Source organism: Ursus arctos, unplaced genomic scaffold, assembly GCF_023065955.2.
Source record: "Ursus arctos isolate Adak ecotype North America unplaced genomic scaffold, UrsArc2.0 scaffold_5, whole genome shotgun sequence".
In the NCBI taxonomy this organism is placed as follows: domain Eukaryota; kingdom Metazoa; phylum Chordata; class Mammalia; order Carnivora; family Ursidae; genus Ursus; species Ursus arctos.
Genome location: NW_026623067.1, coordinates 77,663,093 through 77,687,068, shown reverse-complemented (window position 1 = coordinate 77,687,068; position 23,976 = coordinate 77,663,093). Strand labels below are relative to the sequence as shown.

Genomic DNA, 23,976 nt, shown 5'->3' with positions numbered 1-23,976 from the left:
CTGCAAGACCAGCCTATGAACTTCAAGGTCAAAATATATTATAATTTACAAGTAAGGAAAGTGAAGATCAGAGAATTTTTTAAAGATTTTATTTATTTATTTATTCATTTATTTATTTATTTATTTATTTGAGAGAGAGAGGTGAGGGGAAGGGCAGAGAGGGATAGAGAGAGACGAGCAGACTCTGTGCCTGAGCAGAGCCTGATGCAGGGCTAGATCTCATGATCCAGAGATCATGCTGAAATCAAAGTCAAATGCTTAACCAACTGAGCCACCTATGTTCCCCAAAAGAATTTAAGTAACTTGCTTAAGACCACAGGTCGATAAGTAATAGAAGAAAGGCAGAAGCCAAACTCATTAATGATGCTTTCAGAACTATTTCTAACACTAGTGAATCCATTTCCTTAGATCTAATTTCACAACTTATTTATTTTAAACACATTCTCAATAAACTACACATTATGTGATTACACCATGCTCAAGACCATGCTCAAATCTTCTTTATTGTTTCCTTATCAAAAGAAAGCATTATCTGATGAATTACCTTAAAATTTTTGAAATTCCACTTTTATTAATTCTAACATATTGATTATTTTAAAAGTTTTTATATCTTTTATTGAAGAAATGTATAAAGGGATGCTTTGGTCTTCTATGACTGTCACCAATTGCTATTTTACCACTAACAGTTAAGGCTGATGCTATATGAAATTATAATGTGTTATATGGAAAAGAACTAAAGCTGCTGTTTCAGACCTGAACTAGGAAACTCTGCACACAGGAATGATGAGAAATTTACTTAGGATTTTCCTTTATATTTTGAAACCTAAAGCTAAAGATATATATATTCTTCCAATCTTTAAAAATATACCCAATTAAATAAAGGTTGGTAGTTACTAATAACCTCCTAAAGTAGAAGTATTACATTCTATGGATAATATCTGAATAATATCTGAATTTTTTTTAAAAGTATATGTTTTAGAAATAAACTATATTTCGTCATAAGGTTGTTAGTCTATTTGTTAAAGGAATGGAGAAAAATAGAAGATAAAAGAGAATCTAAGAGACTGGAAGAAGAAAGAGGAGGAGGAGGAGAGGACATCCCTTCACTTACTGTTCCACCCTTTATAATCTTATTTCTGCTCACAAGATTGCAGAATATTCTCTGCATCAAATAAAAGAGCATGTGACCCATATACTTTCTCTGTCTCTTAAAACTATCCCTTGGCTTCCAAGATAATTCTCTTCTCACAGCTTTCTTCCCTGATATTTCCTTCCTTTCCATTCACCGTCTTAAATGTTCATGTCACCCAGAAAAGATGAAACTATTTATAGGAAACTTAACTGAGTCACAGACAAATCTCAAGACTATTTTAGGAACAAAAATACACGACGACCAACATACTAAAATTACAGTGGCTGGCATCTAATAAAAAATTACCAGACCAGCAAAAAAGCAGAAAAGCACAAGCCATAAAGCAGAGAAAAATTAATCATCAAAACCAACCCAGAAATGACACAGATAGATTTAAGAAAAAAGGGACCTTAAAACAGCCACCATCACTATATTCCGTATATAAAGAAACTACAGGAAAAATTGAGCATGTTATGTTTAGATGTAAAAGAAATGCCAAGCCCAAATCAAACTTCTCGATGTAAAAACTAAAAATATCTAAAATAAAAAAATATTGGCTAGGACTAATAGCAGATTAGATATCAAAGAAGAAAACATTAGTGAACTTGAAGCCATAACAATAGAAACTAATCAAAGTGAAACCCAAAGAGAAAAAAAGACTGGAAAAAAAAAATGAATGGTGTATCAGTAAGCTGTGAGGCAACTTCAAGTAACCCAATACATGTGTAATTAGGGTCTCTAAAGATAAAAGAGAGAGGACAGAAAAAATATTTGAAGAAATAAAGTCTGAAATTTTTCCAAATGTGATGAAAACTATAAACTTCCAGATCGAAGAACTCAACAAACCCCAAGCAAAAGAAACATGAATATACCCAAGCACATCATAATCAAGTTGCTTAGAAACCAATGACAAAGAGAAAATTTTTAAAGTATCCAGAGTATAAATTTTTAAAAATAACAATATATTCTCTTGTGATTTTTTTTTCATTTAAAAACAATCTAGATCCATGTTTCTATAGCCTTTCCAATCAGAACAAATATTTTATTTTTAAGCTAGAAGCTAAAATTCAGAAACAGTGCTGGTAATATGGAGGCAAGAGAAGCTCCCATGGCATAAAATCTAAGGAGGCACTTACCTGACCCTGAAAGGGAGTGCCTCCTTAAACTTTTACCCTGGGAACCTCTCATGCCTCCCCCTAGCTCTGGCATTGCTCTGCAACAACAATCAGAAGAACTCTCAATGAGTTTTAATAACAAATATTACAGCCTCATAAGAAAATATTCCTGGAAATGCACTTGTATCCTAGAATCTATCTTTTCTGATTTATAAGAAACAAGTATAAATTCAGCACTATTTAAGTGTCCACACACTATTGAATCCTCTGAGGAAACAATATAATATAAGATCCTGATTTTAAAAAAGGTCATGCCTAGCAAGGAAAATTACCAAATGGTATGTACTAAAGGGAGATATAAACAAGATGCTATAGGGGCACTGGGAAGAGAGGGCCTAAGAAGACTGGGAAGAGCGTTCTGAGAAAAGACTTTCCAGAAAGAACATACCCTCTATGATACGGGATGCAAACTCATCACTACAGATCAAATATAAGAAAAAGTGTCAGTGCATGCACAATGATAATTGGTAACTGACACGACATGTCACTGTGCAAGAACAGGGAGTGGTGGGAAATATGGTAAACTGGAAAATGATCAAAAAGGTGCCCTCACTCAACTCAGCTTATTGTTTCTTTGTGGGAAGCAGGCTTACTGTGCCAGATATTCTAATTTCCCAGAGGTTAGAAATCTGAATTTTTGTATCAAAATACTCAGCTGTTAAACACTTACTTAATTCACACTTTTAAAAAACACCATGCATGTCAAACAAAATATATCTGTAGGCCAGACTCAACATACCAACTGGCTATTTAAATTCTCCACACTATAGTTCTCTCTGATCCCTGCACTAGAAATTTGAGAATTCAGGATCCAAGCATCCAAATTAATACAACTTCTCAAAACCACTGAGATGTTTAATTGTATTTTTTCTTAACCCTTGACTTTCCCAGGTTGGAAAATCCTAATGCAGATGCAAAGAAACCTCATGACCCTTATTTGGGTTTCCCCTTACTATTTCATGTGGTTTTAAGGAACACTAAACTAGAAGTGCTTCCAATCTTAAATTACTCTAAAAGAACAAAGATAAAACACTCTATTAGAATATCTGATCTGAATTGTGTATTGGATGTCAAAGTCCAAATTATCAAAATATTCCAGTTTTAAGATCTACATTCCATTAATAAGAGATTACTTAAAAGTCCTTTTAAAAACCATAGTTTCAAAAGCAAATTAAACTCTGAAAGGATTACACTTAATGCAAACACAAAGAGAAAGAGAAAAGTGGCCGAAGAGATCAGTTATTGAAAAGCGGATTGGCGAATGCCATGGTTTGTCTTCCTGCTATTTATCTTTGATTCATAGGAAAAACAAACAAATATCATAGGGATATTTGTAAAATAAAGAAACACCAAATTATCTTAAAAGTAACTATATCATTTAGTACACTGCAACTTGGGATACTACATTGGATTGAAAAATCAAGAATTTATTAAATTCTTCATTTCATGAGTAATTTTCCCTATTACTCAGAATTCATCTCTATATAAGACTTGGTTAAAATCCAGTACAAATGACAATATTGACCCTGAAAAAGTTTTATGAAGATAAATTAAAAAATTGATGAAAACTAAACATATTCAAAATCAAATTATTAATAAATTACCACAAACAGGTTGAATAGACCATTGTGTGAAAGACCTAAAAATGATCAGCATGTCTGTTCTCAGCTCAACCTGGTGTTTCAGAATTTGATATTTTCAGGGGCGCTTGGGTGGCACAGCAGTTAAGCGTCTGCCTTCGGCTCAGGGCGTGATCCTGGCATTATGGGATCGAGCCCCACATCAGGCTCCTCTGCTATGAGCCTGCTTCTTCCTCTCCCACTCCCCCTGCTTGTGTTCCCTCTCTCGCTGGCTGTCTCTATCTCTGTCAAATAAATAAATAAAATCTTTAAAAAAAAATTTTGATATTTTCAGAAACAGATTATAATACAAAAAACCTTGCTCTCATCATAATAGAATAAAAGAAAGCATTGAAAACAAACTATTGCTATCGCTATTGTTTGGACTTTTCCTTATAGATTCAGGGTGTGTGAAGACTCAAGCATGTGAGAAGAAAGGATTCAGGGGATCATCAGACCATATAACCCTGATGAGATCCTTGATAAAACAAAAATTTAACCATATGTTCTAGAAAAACAGAATAAAATCTGGATGATATCAGAATATTTTCTACTTTTAATGATAACTTGGAGTGAGAGGTAGGGATGGGATGGAGTTCTGAATCTTTAGTGATAGATCTGTTTTCCCCAGGAGACTACAAGTTCCTTAAAGGCAGGCACCATGTCTGCTTTTTTCATTGTGGCATACCTAGCACCTAGCACATGGTAGGACACAAGTATTTTAATAAATGAGTAAAATAAGTAAGACTATTGTGTGCTATCTAATAATTATACCGTAAACTTTACTAAATATTTTATTCAATATGGTCATGGAGTGGGATTTCTGATTAAAGGATATATATATATATATATATGTATTAAATACTAGTAATAGAGAAGTCTCCTTTCAATTAGTCAACTTTAAAAAAACAAAAACACATGGACTTTGAATTCAAGTTGACTTGAGTTTAATTTCTAATTGAGTTTAATTTCTAAATCTGCCGTTTAGAAGTACTTAACCTCTCTGAGTTTGTTTCCTCATCTGTGAGTAACACTGGGAGTAACACTGTCCACCTCATTAGAGATGGCAAGAGGACAAACAGAAAGTACATGTAAAGTATATGGCATAGGCATTTGGTCCAAAGCAGTAACTACTATCATTTTGAAGAAACAATAATTTTATTAAAATACTAAACCCTAAAATTCATTCCAAACAGAGTTTTTGGTATTTTTTGCTCATTCAGGTCATACTTCAAGATCTTTCAGAGTTCTTATTTGAATGGATAATAAAACAACAACAAAACAACAGGAGAAATGGCAGTTAACGGAGACCCAACTGCTAGAATTGCAGATAATTAAAGATCCTCCTATTACACTGAACTGCCATGCAGCAGGCATCTGCATGACAAGCATATAGAACAGACAAAACTCCCTTAAGAGCCTATATTTTGTGGGAATTGGGGGAATGGGGACAGGAGACAGAGACAATTAATAACAAACATTATACATATGGTATTTCGGCAAGAGATTAATGCTATTAAAATACAGAGTAAATTATGGGAAGATTGGGAGTACAGGGTGGGTGAGGATGAGAATTACCATTGCAAACTGGGTGGTCAGAATAGGTGTCTGGGAAGAGGACATTTAGCTAAAAACTAAAGGAGGCGAGGACCTTGGTTATGTGGGTATTACTCTAAAAATAAATGCATATTCAGTAATTTTCTTAATTTATGTTATTAATTATATAGTTATCCTATTTAATTCTCTAATTATTAATTCTCTTTTTCCTCATGTCAATTTTTTCTTACTCTTTCTTACTTGAAAAATCCATTTCAGGTCATGGGTGTGAAACAATGATCAAAAAGAACACTGTTATTGGGTGAGCACTCAATAACCATTTTTTTAAATAAATACCTTTTAAGAGGAAAATTAAATTAGGATGCTTTAATTTCGGAGATGACCCTTCACTGAATTAAATTATCTTTTAAAAATAATGCATTTAAGGGGGCCTGGGTGGCTCAGTTGGTTAAACATCCGACTCTTGATTTTATTTATTTATTTATTTTATTTATTTTTAAGATTTTATTTATTTATTTGACAGAGAGAGACAGTGAGAGAGGGAACACAAGCAAGGGGAGTGTGAGAGGGAGAAGCAGGCTTCCCACAGAGCAGGGAGCCCATGCGGATCACAACCTGAACCAAAGGCAGACACTTAAGGACTGAGCCACCCAGGCGCTCCCCCACCCCCAACTCTTGGTTTTATCTCAGGTCATGATCTCAGGGTCCTGGGACTGAGCCCCACTCAGCATGGAGTCTGTTTGTCCCTCACTCTCCCCACCTCCACCCCCACCCCGCTCTTGCTCTAAAATAAATAAATAAATAAATACTCTTTAAAAATAATGCATTTCATAGTGTCATCTCTTTAAAATCACTTCAAAATGTGACCTATATTTTTTTTTTAAGATTTTATTTATTCATTTGACAGAGATAGAGACAGCCAGCGAGAGAGGGAACACAAGCAGGGGGAGTGGGAGAGGAAGAAGCAGGCTCCCAGTGGAGGAGCCTGATGTGGGGCTCGATCCCGGGACTCCAGGATCACACCCTGAGTCGAAGGCAGACGCTTAACGACTGAGCCACCCAGGCACCCCATAAATGTGACCTATATTTTTTAGCATAACAGACAAATATAACTGTCATTCTAAGTGACCAGCAGGTTTGTGGTTCTTGTGGAGCAAGGTAACCATAAACTATCCAAGTTTCCATAGGGAAGCATAATAGAATGAGCTGATAAATAAGATTCCTAAGAATAATTATATGGATTTTTCACAAATCAGATCTCTGTGTGCTCCAAAAAAAAGAAGAAACTAAACAACTAGACTAAATAAAATCACTTTAAGAAAAATAGAGAAATGATAAAAATCATACAAGATTAGAACTTAACAGAAAAAAATGAATCATATAATAGAGCTATGAACTTTAACAGTTCTGAAAAATGTTCAAGCTGAATTTTAAAATAAACATTCAAATATATTTTAATATCCTCCCTAGCACATTTCGGTATTTCCCTGAACCAATTTTACGTACATGTAATTTATGTTGTTGTGTCAAACACCTGCATGTTATAAATATATTAGCACAAAAACCTATTTTGAGGATTTTATTAAATCAGAAGTATATACTAGTACGCTTCCATTGAGTTGAAAAAGTTAATACAAGAATTGTTGGCTAGTTATGGTACATAACTGAGCCAGGAAAAACATTCATTTATTTATATACTGTAGCACCTGAAAATGTTTCATTTACACTGTGCCCAGAACCACAAAATTTATCAAATAAATTTCCAGACTCTCCCATCCATGTGAAGGCTACATTTCCAAAGACACTGTAAAATTCACATTAATTTTAAAAATAAAAATTACCCCTACATAATTGTATCTGAAAACCAAAACAAGGAAAAAGAAAAAATAGTATTCTGTAAATGATGAAAAGAATAATATACTAAAGATTTTGTAAAATATGCAGATGTTGGGGAAATCATGATCCTAAGAATATTTTATACAAAAAAAAATTAAGACCGCATATGATAAAGATGAAAAATCAGGGGGCCTGGGCTTAAAACAAGTTATATTATTGTAGCAAACATGTAGGGAAACCTGAAGTCTTCTATTTTTAAATTATTATTTATTTATAATACAATCAACCTTTTAATATAGCATGGAAAAATTATGGCATCTAAATATCCAAATCAAGTCAGCCAGCACCCATAAAGATGGAACCTAACTATAAATTCATATCCCTGTATTTCATTGGTTCACAACAAGGGGCGATTCTGCCTCCCACGGACATCTGGCAATGTCTGGAGACATTTCTGGATATCACTACTGGAAATACGGGAGGAAGTGCTACTGGCATCTAGTGGGTACTCAATGCTGCTAAACATCCTCACTGTAGAGGACAGAACCCACATAAAAATTGTATAGTCTAAAATGCCAATAGTGCCCAAGTTGAGACACTGTGCTATTGAAGATAGATGTTTTGTTTAAGACCCCATCCCTGGGTCAGTCAACGATAACCAGGATAGTGGGGTATACTTGAACAAAAGATAGTGATCTCCATAAAGAATCCCTCAGAAAAGAGCAATATATGAGAAGGCAACATGATTGGCCTATACCATACATTAACAAAATACAGAATACCTCCTTTTCCACCTTAATGCAACTGCTTCCAGTACTTCTGTCCCATGTGTCCAGAATCTCTACTTGTTTGCAAGTTAGTATGTTTGAATCCTCCACGTGTCTTTTTCACTTTTTACTATGGAAAATCCATACATATTCAAAAGGAATAGTATAACATAGCCATCACCCAACTTTAACAAGTATCAACATTCTGTCATTTTTTAGCATGTCATTTTCCCCTTTGGTTCTACCACTCTTTTGTTGAATGGTTTTACTAGAGTATTTAAATGCAAATCTTACATATCACATTATTTCAACAATTAATATTTCAGTTTCTCTCTTCATGTTTACCCCTGAAGAAAGATATTCAGGACGACCTGGATATGATCAACCTAGAAAGTGGACAGCAATAGAATAAGGTTAATTAGATAAAGTGAAGAGGGAATGGGTGAGACCAGAGCTGACATGAAGTATAAGAAGCCAAAGGCTGCACACCAAAAGATGGAAAAAACAAAGGTATTTATAGCAGCTGTAGTTAGACACAGATCAATTAGTTAGGACCTGCATGCAAAGAATGGCAGCAGTGAGATATAACATCTGGATGCCAGCAATAAACCACGTGTTTGAATCAGGAATGTTAATAGGTCCCGATGCTCTTGCTAACTCTAACAATCTGCTAGCTACGTGGAGTGCTCTTCTAAGGATTCTGACAATCCAAGGAGGGGGAAAAATCCAAGATGGGTAGGGAATAAACAAGTGATAGCACCTATGTTACCGAGCTGTCATTTCTTCTCTGGGGGCTAAAGTAATAAAACCTGGAGAGGAAACAAAGCTTCCATGTAAAAGGCAGGCATCACCTAAGACTCCAGCGGGGCAGAACAAGGAAATCAAAAATAGCATGCATCATACTGCAGAGCCACATGAAAGGCTGGTCTGCTTTGTTGGCATCCCGCCTATCCGTTACCAAATGATGGCCCTACACTGACAAGTTTGTTCAAAAAATACCAATAACAGGGGCGCCTGGCTGGCTCAGTCGGTGGAGCATGCAATTCTTAATCTTGGGGTTGTGGGTTTGAGCTGTAGGTTGGGTGTAGAGATTACTTAAAACAACAACAACAAAGTTGCTGTATGGCTTGCAAGTGTCCTATGCCTACGTCAAAATAAAAGTTAAGAAGCTAAGATTCCCGGTGTGTACTCATGGAAAGGATTTTAAAGCATTGGTTTATATCAAAGATGTCCAACTCATAAACATACAGTCCACAGAAAAGACCATGTACCCTGGCTCCTCTGTTTTCCAGTCTCCAAATAGCAGCCTGCATATTCTTTTCAAAATACAAATATGATTCTGTCACACCTTGTTTAAAACCCTTGGTGTCTCTTACCTTACCGCAGAACACAGTCCAAAATCCTAACACAGTCTGACTTGGCCCTTGCCTACTTCTCCTCCTCAATGGCACAGCATTCTGCCTCACTCTCCATCCACATTGACCTCCCTTCAGTTTCTCTTTCTCAGATAAAAATCATTGTATATTTATTATGCCCAGGCACTGTGTTAAACACTTTACATTTACATTTAATTTAATTCCCTTACATTTAATTAAAAACCCTACAGGATAGTGCAGTTATCTCCACAAGAGAAGTGCCTTACCACAGAAAAGCCCTTGAACAATTTGTATCTGTTTTATAAGCCACAGGAAGTGAACAAACCTTGTAAATTTTAGGTTCATTTATTCAGAACAAAATGTATTTACTTTTTGTCTGCGTTCCAATGTGTCTTTACCTATCCTATTAAACATATACATGCATGTTTTTAAGATTTATTATGTTTTTCTGATTACAAAGGTAATGACATACATTGTACATACTTTTGAAAATGCAGAAAGGGAAAAGAAAAATTTTAAATACCACACAACTCAAAAATGATTACTCCTGTTAAAATTTTGGTATATGTTCTTCCAGGTTACACATTTATTCTAACAAAACTATGAAAATATTATAGAACCTGTGTAACTATTTTTAATGTAACAATTACCTTTCCATGTCCTTAAATATTTTTCTCAAACATGGCTTTGAAATAACTATTTGTGTCTTTTTACTGTGACCGAATTCAAGAACCTTTTGGAAACTGGTAGACTACAAAATGTAAATAAATATTAACTCTCATAGCATAACATTAGTTTAATCTGATTTTTATCATTATTGAAAGGCAAAATAATCTACATTATATTTTAAATTAAAATAAATTGAGGGGTGCCTGGGTGGCTCAGTTGGTTAAGCCTTTGGCTTTGCCTTTAGCTCAGGTCATGATTTCAGAGTCCTGGGATCAAGTCCCACATGGGGCTCTCCACTCAGCAGTGAGTCTACATCTCCCTCTCCCTCTGTGATCACTTCCGCTCTCTCTCAAATAAATTAATAAAATCTTAAAAAAAGATAAAAAAAATTAAAAATATAAATTGAAATATGACACCTGAATTTAAATATATGTTCGAATTATTTAATAGAACAAGAAGTCTGTAATACTCAAATTTTTCAAAAATGGGGATTCATGGGAACAAAAATACATTGTTACAGATTTTAAAATATAATAATTAGTTTGATGAGGGTTGTAAAGACCATTTCTTTTCCATAGCAATAGTAAATAGCCCACAGAATTCAGGGTTAGTCATGTATTTTTTTTTTTGTTTAGTCACATAATTTTTTTTTAAGATTTTATTTATTTGAGATAGAGAGAGAGAAACAGGGATTGAGAGACAGCAGGAGCAGGGGAGCAGAGGGAGAGGGAGAAACAGGCTCCCTGATGAGCAGAGAGCTGGATGCCATGCGGGGCTCCATGCAGGGCTCCATGTGGGACTGGATCCCAGGACCCCAGGATCATGACCTGAGCCAAAGGCAGGCAGTTAACTGACTGAGCCCCCAGATGCCCCAGTCACATATTATTTCTAAGAGGATTCTTTCTGAGGGATTTACCTGATAAAGAAAAAGAGGAAATTCAGAGAATGCAAATTATAGTAATATTTAAAACTTTATTTGAAAAAAGCTTATATTTACAGAAATATTATAAAGGGACAGCTTCCTTTAACCTCCCAATCTTAACATCTTACATAAACATGATAAACTTATCAAAACTAGGAAGTCAAATGGGGGCAACACTAACTAAAATTCAGATTTCAGTGTTTTTTTTGAGTAATGCTCTTTTTTAGTTCCAGGATCCAAACCAGGATATCAAGATAGTCTTGACGTCTACTTAGTCTCCTCCAATATCTGTGAATTCCTTAGTCTTTCTTTGTTTTTCATGACTTTGACACTTTTGTAAGGTACTAGTACAGTATTTTGTAGAATGTTCCTCAATTTGGGCTTGCTTGCTTTTTTTTCTCATGACGATACCAGGGTTAGGAATTTTTGTGACTACTATAGAGGTTATCATCACATGATATCACAAGGTATATGATATCAACATTACTTATCTGTTGATGGTAAACTTAATCATTTGATTAAAGTAATGGCAGCCAGTTTTTTAATGATAAAATTACTATTTTTCCCTTTCTACTCTATTTATGAGAAGTAAGTCCCTAAAATCCTGATCACCCTGAAGGGGGGAGAATTAAACTCAACCTCAGAGAGAGAAGTATCAAAGCATTTGTACACATATGTTAAGTCATCAGAATAATTAATAAATATTTGGAAAGAGACACTTTCAGGCTATGCAAATATCCTGTTTCTCCTAATAGTGTTGCCCCCTAATTTTAGCATTCATCAGTACTGAATCAGTACTGAATCATGAATCATTACTGAGCTGTGCTATGATTTTCTATGTCCCTCATTATTTTTACATTTATAATTTGGGAATTCTTTGGTAAAAAAATATTTGTGTTTTGTCCTTCATTCATTTATTTATTCAATTATTTATTTGAATCAGTATTTACTCACAAATATCTATTTTATTCTTTGGGATATAATTTAATACTATTGCTATTTATTTTATTGCTCAAATTATTCCATCTTTGACCATTGGTTCTTTCAGGTTGGCTCCTGCATCCTCAAAGCAGAGAAATTTTTATTTATTTTTTTTTTTGGATGTCAAGGAAGAGGACAGGATGGGTACACAGCAACACTCCCACAGGGTCAGGTGGAAATTATACCGCTGCCTCATCTCACACACAAGAGCTAGATGTATTTGGCTTGGTCACAGAACCCAGGGCCTAGGAACAGCCAGGCTAAATGTCAACTGGTCCTTACAGGTCCTTAGAACAAGAGGGCATGAAGGGATCAGGTGGGTTGGTAAGTGCCCTACACCATGGACTGTGCTGTGAATGACAAAGCTGAGTAATTTTAAGTGTACAGTTCAGTGCCTTTTAGTATATTCTCAAAGTTGTACAATGGTCACCTCTACGTAATTCCAGAACATTTCACCATCCCTAAAAGAAACATGCGGTTCTTTCTTCTGACACTTCTGACACCAACTATGTAGAGTTTTTTTCACACCAACAAATTCTCCAACACCAAGTGGGTGTCCAACAGATCCCACAGGTGATGAGCTCAGTCCCACAAGACTGTGTCTACTTCAGATGCTGGGTGCAAATGGGGTGCTCAGGCTATCCACACTTCTGCCTAGCCAACTACAAATTCAGAAGTTTCCACAACTTACTGTGTTCAATAATTCACTAAAATGGCTCACAGAACTCAATAAACCACTTTACTTATATTTTCTGGTTTATTATAAAGGGTACAACTCAGGAACAGCCAAATGGAACACACAGAACAAGGTATGGGGAAGAGGGCTAGCACAAAGCTTCCATGTACTCTAAGGGATGCCACATTCCCAGTACATCAATGTGTTTACCAACCCAGAAACTCTCAAAACTCTATATTTAGTGATTTTTAATTGAGATTTCATATTGTAGGCGGTGCTGATTAAATCATTGGCCATTGCTGACTGAATTCAATCTCAAGCCCCTCTCCTTTCCCTGGAAATTCAGTGGGTGAGGCTGAAAGTTCTAACCCTCTGGCAACCAACTCCCATCCTAAAGCCATCTAGGATTCCCACAGGAATCATTTCATTACCATACAAAAGGCAGTGTCAAAATAAAATAAAATGGAGACCAGGTTTAAAGATTCCCTCAGGCAGCAGACAAAACCATGCAAGCAAAACTTAATCTAGCTTATTTCATGAATGTAAACAAAATTTAATTTAGATTATTTCTTGTAAATGCCTCAGAAAATCATAAATAAAACTTAAGTCATCTTCCTAAAATAGTATAACATAATCACTTTTAACCAATCCCTGCCATCTGGAAATCTCCATTGTAATAACCAATTATTGTAAAGGTTAAACAACTTCCTCATTTTCACTTTATAAGCCATCCTGTAAAGTCATGCCTCTGAGCTTCAAACCACTTTTGAGTTTGATGTCTCCCTGTTTACAATGAGTTTGTTTCTCACCCAATATTATATTCACATCAAGTAAGGCTCTGAATTTTCTTTTAATAAGAGTAAATTCCAAGACTTTCAGGAGTTCTCTGCTACAAAATGCAGGACAAACACCAAATATTTATATTTTATTATACCACAAAACCCCATATCAATTAGAAGTCATTCCATATTCCCCCTCCTCTGGCAACCACTAATCTACATTTTGTTTACATGGATTTGCATATTTTGGACATTTCTGGCAGAAGGAATAATGCAATATGTACCCTAGTATATCTGCTTCTTTCATTTAGTATAATGTTTTCAAGATTCATCCATTTTATAGCACAATCAGTACTTCATTCCTTTTTCTGGCAAAAAATTCTTCCATAGTATGGATATAACGCATTTTGTTTATTCAGTCGTCAGTTGAGGAACATTTGGATTGTGTCCATGTTTGGCTATTATAAGAAATGCTACTATGAATGTTAGTGTAAAGTTGTGATGAAATCCAATTTATGTATCTTCTTCCTTTACACTTGTGCTTTTAGTGTCAACACTAGGAAACAATTACCCAATCCAAGGTCTCAAAGGTTTATGTCTATGCTTTCCTCTAACAATTTCATAGTTTGAGCTCCTACATTCAGGTTTTCAAAACATTTTGAGTTAAATTTTTGCATATAATGTGAGGTAAGGTTCCAACTTCATGTTTATGCATATAGATATCTAGTTGTCCCAGAACATTTCTGGACTCTCATTGATCTGTATGTCAATCTTCATATAGTCTCACACAGTTTTGAGTACTATTACTTTGAGGTAAATTTTGAAATTAAGAAGTGTCTCTGCTCTAACTTTGTTCTTTTTCAACATTGTTTCACTACTCTGGCTCCCTTTTCTTTCCATATGAATTTAAGGACCATCCTATCAATTCTAGCAAAAAAGGCATTTTTATTTTAAAAGGGATTACATCACTCTCTTGATCAATTTAGAAAGGATTTCCATCTTAACAACATTAAGTCTTCCAATTCCTGTATTTCTATTTATTTAGGTCTTTTTAAAATTTTTTCAATAATGTTTTTTAGTTTTCAGTGTATAAGTCTCACACTTCTTTCATTAAATTTATTTCTAAGCATTTTCTTTTTTATGTTATAATAAATAAAACTGCCTTAATTTCATTTTTAGATTATTTATTGCTAAGTGAACAGATACAGAATAGAGTTTTACATACTGATCAGGTATACTGCAGCCTTGCTGAACTCATTTACTCTGATCATTTGTATGTGTGTGCATTCCTGAGGATTTTCTATATACAACATCATGTCATCTGTGAATACAGGTAGTTTTACTTCTTCCTTTCCAATCTGGATGACTTGTATTTCTTCTTATCTAACTGTCCTAGCTTGTTCCTTCAGTACAGTGGTGAATAGAAATGATTAGAGTGAATATTGCTATCTTGTTCCTAATCTTAGGAGTAAAATTATCAGTCTCTCACAATTAAGTAAAATGTTAACCTTGTATTTTTCATAGATGCCCTTTATAAAGTTGAAGACATTTCCTGTATTTCTTGTATGTTGAGTATTTTTATCATGAAAAGGTGCTCAGTTTTCTTCAAATGCTTTTTCTGTATCTTCTGAGGTGATCACAGGTTTTTATGCTTATTTTATTAATATGGTCTATTATATTGATTGGTTTTTGTATGTTGAATCAGCCTTGTATTCCTGGAATAAACCCCCCTTAATCACAGTGTATAATCCTTTTTATATGTTTGCTGAATTCATGTTGAGGAGGAATTTGGGGCTTCACATTCACAAAGATATCAGTCTGTAGTTTTCTTACAATATCTTTATCTTGCAAGATCTTTATGTTGGTGTCAGAGTAATACTGGTTTCATAAAATGATTCAGAAAGTTTTTCCTCCTCTTCTACCTTTTGTAAAAGAAGAGTAAATTTAAAAAAAAAAAAAGAAAAGCTTTACAAGATTTTACATAAATCTACTGGGCAAAATATATTATTTACAGCCTTTATAAATTAGGCAGCCAGTAGTACAAAAGAGAAACATATCAGGGAAGCTTTGGGGCTCTTTCTGTACCATAGTGCAGTGGGGAAGAGCTCCAGTAGAAAGTACTGGCCTCACTGAGCTGACAAGGCAAAGATTAGACGTTGAGGTATTGAAGCAACTGGAATTTATGGGGCAGGATCCATGGAGGACAGAGTTGTGATGAGGGGGTTACACAAAAGTATTAATAGGAGTTTCCTCAGGGCTTTGGCCAACATGCAAATTATGCATTTCAAACTGAGACTCCATGAGGTCAACAGACAGTAGCTGCTAATAGTCGAATGAAAAAAAAGAGAAGTTGCACAAACCCGGAAAATGTTGTATTCAGGCCAAAGGGAATGAAAAGATTTTGCAGAGTTTCCTCCGATACTCAGATGCAACTCTGCCATACAAAGGGTATTCCTTAACAGTAAGAACCACAACCTTAAAGAAGAGAAGAATCTTAGGATGAAGGACAAGACTGAAACAGACTTACATTAACAAACCAAAATTCTAATTCTAACAAATAAAAGCATCTTCTACTAATTTAACCAGCAAATTTATTTGCCAGAGAAAAGACACTCAACACCCAAAGGAAGACAATATAATACAGAATCCCTGCAACCTGCCATCCACAATGTCCAGTATAAAATTTTTAAAATGTTACATTTAAGAAAATTAAAACCTGACCCATATTAAGATAAAAAGGAGTCAACAGAAAAAGGTCTCAAAATGTCCCAAATGTTGGAAGTAGCAAAAAAGACATTAAAAAGATTGTTATAAAGACGTTCAAATACTTTAAAAAAGACTTAAAAATACTTTAAAAAAATGATAAATAAACAGATAGGGAAGTTCTACAGAGAAATAGAAACTATTTCTAAAAGATTTGATTCGAAGTTCTAGAAAGATAGGTAGATGTATACATTTACAATATTTCAGTCAGTAAGATGACTATTAAAAGCATTTTCATGTTTCTAAATTATTATTAAAATTCTTAAAGATAAAATTAAAGTAAAAAATGATGAAAGATTCAGATTAGTAAGCTAATGTGTCTCATTACAAGTTTAATTAGAAAGATCATTATTCAGAAGATATTTTAAAAGCTAATAAAACTATTACCAACCATGCAATACCCAAAAACAAAAAGTACTTCATCAAAATTAAATTTTAAATGCCAGCTATTTAAATCCCAGAAATACATAATTCATCAATAGGAAGAAATTCAATGGATGATAACTGTTACAATGTTAACCATATTTTTGTGATACACATTCTGTATCAGAGGTATGAAAAAGAGAGGTAGAGACCTCAATTTCGTATTATTTGGTATATTTAAATATCAAAAGGAAAGAAAAATGTTGATTTATGCCTCCTTATCTAAGTAAGTTATGGTTTATGACACATTTATCTGCCATCATACATGGCTAGATATAAGGCTACCCTGAATATAAAATAATGTCCTATTTTCTCAATGGCAAATCCAATTTAAAAGGTTTTTTTTTTTCAAAATGAATATATAAACTTTTATATAGATATATGGAATCACCATATACCTATTAATAATATTAAATTTCGTTATATACTTAAATCACAAAGAAATTTAGAAATACTGCTTTGTTCCACTTAGAGCTTGAAGAAACAATTTTATTCAAACTCTTCACATGTATCTTCAACATTTGGTTCTTCACTATTAGCAGAGCCATTCATAACATAAGGAAATGTCAAAGTAGGTGGCTAAGAAATGGATAGACAATTCACCTTTACCAAGTCTATAAACCTTGACCTCTAGAGTCTCCTTTGAAACTCCAAGCCATCAGAAAAATATTTACTTAAAATCCTGTCTGTATTATTAGGTTAAGAACTAATCTTTTGTAACAAAAGACCCCCAAATACAGTAGCTCAAATAAAGTAGAAGTTTATTGCTCTTTCACGTAACATTCAGAGCTAGGCAAGTAGAGTGAAATCAGAAGGCAGACTGCTTCTTGATGTCACCTAGGGACCAGGGCCCTTCCACATTATTTTTCAGATATCCCCTCAGAGTATTGCCTTTATCTGCATGGTTGAAGCTGGCTCAATACCACGACAGTTAAGGTCCAGTCTATAGAAGAATGGAATAAAAGAGGGATCTACATACCCAATTTTTTAAAGGCAAGATTCAGAAGGTACATTTATAATTTCTACTCACACACCATTGGTAAAAATTTAGACATGTAACCACAACTAGTTCTAACAAGGCTGGGAAATATCATTTCTAGCTTAGGCGCCATGTGCCCAGCTGGAAATCAGCAGCTTCTATGGCTAAAAGGAAAAAGGGAAGAATGGGCTTTGAGAATAATTAGCAGACTCCGCTAACAAGTCTTATAAATACTTTCAAAATTAAAAATGAACATTGAAAAAGAAACTACTGAAAAAGTTTTACATGAAATGCTACATTCAGAATATACTTTTAAAAATAAAAATGCTTTTCTTTTAAAAATTTAGTCCTAAAATACCTAAAAACATGCATAAATTATGATCTATCTTGACATTTAAGAAAAAAAAAAAAAAGAAACTAATGTTGAGATCATTGAGATCTACTTTCAGTGATCTGAGAAATAGTAGAAAATAGTGAAAAAAAAAATCCTTAGATAAGCCAGGACCCTCAATGCAATGCTTTCAAACTCTTAAGAAATATTTTATCTGAGCCAATAAAATAAAAACAACAATAAAAATAGCACAGTTTTTGTTTCACCTCACTTTTATCCACCTACTCTGAGTTAAACAGGTAGGAAAACACCTAGAGCAGGAACCAAAAGGAAAAACCCAAGAGAAAGGCTCAGTTTATTCACAAACTAAATAATTCCTTCAGTGACTATAAAGAGGCCATATATGAAATACTAGAAGACATCGCTTCTAATATTTATAGAAATAGTGAAAGTTCTAAAAACTACCAGCCAATAGGTTATTTTTGGCTAAACTACACTGTGTGAGCTTTATTCCATATAGGCTTAACATATGTTAGATATGTTCAGAAAAACAAATCAGTTCAACATGAACTAATAATCAGGTGACAACCAGGTCAGTTAAAGCCAAGTTCTGACTTCCTTGATGAGAATTCTCTAGTAGGTTAATAAATGAGTTTGGAGTAGCAAAGTATTGAGGACTATGGGAAACCCAGTCACTTTTTAAAAGCTAATTCCAACATTTCCAGATGTCCTCTAACTGTAGATGACAGCTTAACAAAGTTGAGAATTCTAAGAGAACTACACAATCTTATCCTTGGAAGTCCTGTTTGAAAAAGGACACCTGCAGTAATAAAAGTAGAACCATTTGAACATGTCTTAAGAACACTGATTTCCCAAAATGAGGATGAAAGAACCCGTATGTGAACTGCTCTGTTCAGGGCGGACTTTCAGCTGTTTAGGTATTTATAAATTTACTTATGGAAAAGAATTTGCAGTATTTGGGGGTCTGGCATGAGTACTACCTTTCATTAAGCTTAACTAGAACCCAAAGTTTCAACTGATAAACAGAAGTGACTAAATAACTACATTTTCATACGTTTGTTCATGTCAACAGACATTTTTAGTACTTGTCAGCTAATTAAGCCACGATTCCACTTTTGAACCTCATTTTTAATATTTTCTATTTATTTGATCATTTCCTACTATAAGTTTAATACCACATTTTATATAAAGTCTACTTTCATGAGAACTCCTTGTGAGCAAATAATGTTTTAACGTTAAAGAGTAACATATTAAACCATGTTAAAAGGGGAATAGTAAGAATGTTTAACTAAGTTTGGAATTCAAGCAGTAGCTTAGCCTAAAAAAAGCTATTCTAACAGAAGACCAGTTAAATGCTCCATAGTCTGAAAAATGTTTTTAAAACCCAGATTTACTATTCAAAGAAAAAATCATAAAACTAAATAAAATTTAGTATGTGGAAACACTTAAAATTTGGAAGAGTAACTTGGAATAATAGGTCAAGTGCTCTAACTTGTAATCAAAACAATTACACTATTTTAGGGGACCCAAGAGCCCTTATCTATTAAAAATATCTAACAGAATAATGGGATTACTTTTAATTCTTGTAAACAACAAAATAACAACATCAAGACTAAAACTGGTACATCCACTAGTTCAAGTAAAGCAATAAAATAGAAGATCAAAAATCTGAAACAAGTTATTTATTCTCTGAATCAAGGTACGTAAAATAAAACACACCAAAAAAAGATGAACCACAAAGATTCTTACTTGATAATTACCCTGTGCAGGTCTATAAGGCAGACAAGTAGAGTATTAAATCTCAAAAATCTTTTAGAGATTGTGCCAGCCATTAAGCTATTGTCTCTGCTTCAAAACCCAGACCTCTAACCCCACTTTCTGATGCTAGGGCTGGAACCTTGTAAACCACATTTCTGCTTTGCCAGGTGGCTCCACATTGGACTCTGCTGAAAAGTAATCCTAAAGGAGGAAGAATTAATTTGTTTCTCTCTCTGATTCCTGTTTGCTTCCTCCAGGCTTCCTAGGTACACCATTTTTGTTAGCATTGTCCCAACACTTACTCAGCCCCGCAACATCTTTCCATAGCAACATCTGAATCTAGTTTGCAGTTGTTCCAAACTTGCCAAACCAGTCTTATCAAGTCTTCATGCTCCAGAACTATTATCACCAACCTGGCTGTGCCCCTCCTCAGAGGTCTGCGTCTCAGGTCCATAGTGCCTCTTCCCTAAGCTTCTAAGTCATTTCAATTTTATTTTAGTTGCTTGAGCCTTAGCAGTGGCAGTTGTGGTGTCTTAGTATTCTCCTTTCCCATTTTCAGTTTTCTATTTAGCTTTATGCCCAATTCATCATTCTTAATATTAACTTCTATGTTTAAATAACTAATATGGTTTCTGTCCTAACTGAAATCAAAGTGACTGTCCAGTAGTTCCTCAGGTGCTATCAAAATCACTAAGGCTTGGGAGATACAGTTTGAAAAGGCATATCTATATTGTCACATTATATAATTTTCTATTTGCAATATGAAAGAATCTTATTTTCATAAAATAAATCTTAACCAATTATTCTTGGTTCCTAGGGATATACAGAAGACAGTGATTCTCAACCTCAGTGGAATGGAGACTATGGATCTTGAGATGGGGACTTAAATTAACAAAAGGTTTAGAAACGCAATTCAAGTTCAGTCCTTTCATAATATAAATAAATCATTAGACCTATAAGAATCATTAGACCTATAAGCTCCTTGAGGAAAGGAACTGAGTTTTGTTTACCAAAATATGTTGTATAATAAACATTCAAAATAAAAACTTGTATGAATAAGAGAAGTTAAAGAGTGTACCCAAGCTCCAAAAGCTAGTTAGTGGCAGAATTAAGCCTCAGTTGGGGGGGGGGGGGTCTTCTCCTGCCTATTCCATTTTTATAGGAGTGTCCTATTAACACAAGCTGAGGGCCCAGAAGAACAATGTTAAAGGTTAAGTTCTTCAGGAAGGAGACCTGTACTGTATTAGGGGTATTAATAAGAAGTGCTCTTATGATCAACCCCTGGAGAACAGGGAAAGAACAGGAGTAAGCAAAGGAAGAGGTTGAACTATGATGAAGTACCAAGGGAGGCTGCAGTTGACTCTACAAGGAGTTTTAAAGATCACATGATCCTTCAGAGTCATGCTGAGTTATGCTGAGCTGGTGCAAAGAATTTGAGCCTTCAGACATCTATGTCAATCAGTCATTGGATCCAGGGAAACCCAGAAAGAAGTATGACCTTTGGTGAGGTAGCTCCAACAACCTAGGCAACACAAGTGGAGGCTGACTACTGAGCATTTTCTGCTGGCAGCACTTCGAGGAGCTGGGGGGAGTAAGTCCTTCATTTCTGGAGGGGGACAGATGGGTAGTACATCACAGTATCCACTAAAGTCCAATCCTTGTGATACTAAATGCAATGACATGTATTTTTATAAAACAGAAACAGAAGGAGACATACACAAAAATGGAGAAGGCAATGTGACTACAGAGGCAGAGATGGAGTGATACAACCACAAGCCGAGAAATGGCCAGTAATCACTAGATGCTAACAGAAGCTGAAAGAGGAAAGAAACAGATTGTGCCTTTGAGCCTCTGGAGAGAGCATGGTCCAAAACTGTAAAAGACTAAATTTCTGTGGTTTTAAACCACCAAGTTTGTAGTTATTTGTTACAGCAACCTGAACACAGGATAATAAAGAAAAGCTTTATGGGATGCATAGTGTTTTATGAATGGTAGGTACGACTTACTTATGTGGTGACTAGAAAGAAGGAAAAGGAGATGGGAAGGTAAGCATTAAAGATGAAGGGAAATGGTAGTATGGCAGGAAATCAGGGGAACTGTACTTGATTGAACTGTAAAAAAAAAAAAAAAAAAAGCAGTTCAATTAGGCAAGAGCGTATGTTACTTGAAAGTAAGCAATGATACAGATTGTTGAAGATCCTGAATGCCAGTCTAAGAAGTTCAATTTAACCTAAGAAAAGAAGCTTGAACTTTCATACATAGACAGTCAAGATCCTCTGCAACTTGTGAGGACAAACTCGTGTGTGTGTGTGTGTGTGTGTGTGTGTGTGTGTGTATGATGGGGGCCTGGAAGTAGGTAATAATGATGTGCTAAATCCTTTGCACACCTCTGTCATATTATTCTCTTATTTTTCTATTCATGTCCTTCTACCTCAAAACATAAGGGTTAGGATTCTTTCCCCAGGACCAAGCAAAAAATCTGGCATATATGTTTAATAAATAGTAAATGAGTGAATAAAAAATATTGTGTACTTTTTGTCATTACTAAGCATGGAAGGACAAAGTAAATCAGAATACTGAACAATACCTGAATCACTTTTACTCTTCAAGGGTCTGATTAAGATGATCGTATTAAAATATATATATAAATATTGAAAGTAGAAGAGATTTGGGCTCAGTGTGATTCTGGATTCTGGAATGCTCCAGAAACAGGACAACTGTAGCCAAATCCAATCAATTAGTGGTGGTTGTCTGAAGCAGAGTTTAGAAGTAACATAAGGTTTGTGCCTTAACAGATTAGCAATGTCTGCTAGAATGTTGGATTAGGAATAGACAGCCAAATGACTTGTGTTTCCCATCTCATTCTTGCTCCATAAAAACTTTTCATTTTTATGTCTTATGTGAAGTACAGAAAGAAAAAGTCCATTTCAGTGGAGGTTTCCAATAGTTGAGCATGGTTCATCAAAGGCTTACTGCATTCGAGTGTAAAAAAAAGAAGCCAAAGGTTGTAGTGTAGAGGGGATAGAAGATTATTCTGCTGCCTGTATTCTACGGTTTCAGAGTATTAACTATTCTGACTTGGAAAGAAAGGGCATATTCAATTGCTTGCCTTGGAACTACAGTCAGGTTTTATGAAAAAGCTAACTCTGTTTGGACAAAGCAACACACTCAGTAGGGCCCTGGAGAGTTGGGCACATCAGCCAGTAGAACACCAGCAGGAAAAAAATGGACTCTGTAAATAATGAACTCCAAAGTTTACGCTTAAAGTTTTGAGACTCAACCCAGAGAAAGGCTAAACAGCAGTGGCTGGAAATGAAGGAGGCCACAATCCTCTGTGATCATATGTAGTACCCATACCTAACATGTGAGGGGTGTACCAAAATAGGTTATTGTCTTTTAAAGGTTTAAAACGTAGTTCATGAAACAAGACAGAAATACAAACATTACCACACGAGTTTTGTTACCCTTTTTGCTTTTGTAGGGAAGGTAGAGTAGCCACCCTCTGAGGAGCAAGTTAAGGTCTTGCTCCAGTTACCATTTTTGTTGACGTAGAGAGGAGTTCCAGGTTCACTGCGGGTAGCTCTCCTAAAGCCCTGAAATCACGGCTTGGCCTTTGATAAACAATCCCCATAGATCCGTTCCAACTCGTCAAAATCGCCGACTTCCTCTGGAAATGCGCGGGAGATGCAAACACTACTGCACGCTTTCCACACGGCCAAAACCCCACCCCCACCAAGCGCAGGCGCACTCCCGAGTCTCGAGTACCACCCTAAAGCCAACACTGAGCAAGCGCACGAGATCTCCCGTTAGCTACGCCTTTCTTTTCTAAGCAGGCGCTGTGAGAAAAGGGACTATCTGTATGATTACTATTGTTTTTATTTTTAACCGCCTTGTGTGTCTGGACGGTCTTGGGTTCATTTCATCCCGTTCTCTTGTTGGAACTCACTTTGCCTGAAGTAGGAGTTGCTAGTTGGGGATGAAATTTGCTCCTCCCCTTATTGTACCATTCTGCTCCCACAGGCGGAGGGCGGCCTTTAGACAGCCAGTCCTGACAGATGTGAAAAATAAAATGACATATTGTAGACACTCAAAGTTCGTTAACTTACATGAGGAAATCACCTTACAAAAAATATTTTGTATTGTTCCATGCTACATGCATCATAAAACCGAGAAGATGTTTCATTTACCCACGCCAGACAAAATAGTTCTTCT

The 23,976-nt window shown here is 35.2% G+C and overlaps 1 long non-coding RNA gene across 1 annotated transcript in view; it reads right to left on the bottom strand.

Annotated features, from left to right (window-relative positions):
* The window catches only part of LOC113255056 (uncharacterized), an 86,476-nt gene extending 62,996 nt beyond the window's left edge, over window positions 1–23,480 (bottom strand). Inside the window, exon 1 of the long non-coding RNA XR_006409469.3 lies at window positions 23,229–23,480. This is a non-coding gene — a long non-coding RNA (uncharacterized LOC113255056). The remainder of the gene's footprint in view (window positions 1–23,228) is intronic.
* Between the last annotated feature and the right edge of the window lie 496 nt (window positions 23,481–23,976).